The sequence below is a fragment of the Trachymyrmex cornetzi genome, unplaced genomic scaffold, assembly GCF_001594075.2.
Source record: "Trachymyrmex cornetzi isolate Tcor2-1 unplaced genomic scaffold, Tcor1.1 scaffold463, whole genome shotgun sequence".
In the NCBI taxonomy this organism is placed as follows: Eukaryota; Metazoa; Arthropoda; class Insecta; order Hymenoptera; family Formicidae; genus Trachymyrmex; species Trachymyrmex cornetzi.
Window position 1 is genome coordinate 68,451 of NW_017299432.1, and position 694 is coordinate 69,144.

Below are 694 nucleotides of genomic sequence, written 5' to 3' on the forward strand. Positions count from 1 at the left end.
CAAATGCCTACCCATACGTGTAAACTCCAACGATGTTGATTAAGCACCTCACGATATCAATGTGGATTTTCTGGTGACCAATAGTGGCAATTATGTCTATTGAGACTATCATTGCTGATGAATATTGCTTCATCACTGAAACAAACATTACTGAAAAAATCTGGATTCTGATCTAACATCTCAAGAGCCCATCTACAAAATTGTACTCTGAGTACGTAGTCGGTCTCACTTAATTCCTGTACCAGAGTAATATGATACGGATGGTAATTGACTGATCGTAACAATCTGTGTACCGTAGTTTGAGGGATTCCCAGTTCTCGTTCTACTTGACGGGTACTAATATGGGGATTTTGATGAACCATAGCCAAAACTGCGAGCAATCTAGGATCATTATTATTATGAAGTCTATTCCTTCGCCTTTCGCGATGAAGTGGATTATTACGAGATCTCCTTTCAATATTCATAATTTGTTGAGCAGTAGGATGGCGGCGATTTGAGAATCGCTCCGCATAAATACGGGCAGTAAGTCTGTAATTTCTACCACATTCACTAAAGGTTATAAGAATGTCGACTACTTCTGTAGGCGTATAATTTGCCATTTTACTGACCAGAATTTTATCAGATTACAAATGTTAAAAAAAATACATAAACACTTGTGACTTTGGCACTAAATGGACAAAATTTTGGAGGGATA